Below are 223 nucleotides of genomic sequence, written 5' to 3'. Positions count from 1 at the left end.
AATTTCCCAATAAAAATCGTGTCCGAACATTTTCGAATAATTTCGTCCGGAAATATACAATCTCATGATTTAGGACATTTGCCCGAAACGTCGAAACTTGAATTTTGATGTGAAAAATATCTAGAGATGAGTTACGACGAACAAATTTGGTGTCTATTTTGAGTAGAAATAATATTTCAAAGCTAACGGTGAAATCGGAATTCGTATCCGAGTCACAAAACTC

The sequence above is a fragment of the Lupinus angustifolius genome, chromosome LG06 (genome assembly GCF_001865875.1).
Source record: "Lupinus angustifolius cultivar Tanjil chromosome LG06, LupAngTanjil_v1.0, whole genome shotgun sequence".
In the NCBI taxonomy this organism is placed as follows: Eukaryota; Viridiplantae; Streptophyta; class Magnoliopsida; order Fabales; family Fabaceae; genus Lupinus; species Lupinus angustifolius.
The sequence above is the reverse complement of the archived record's forward strand: the minus strand, read 5'-3'. Positions refer to the sequence as shown.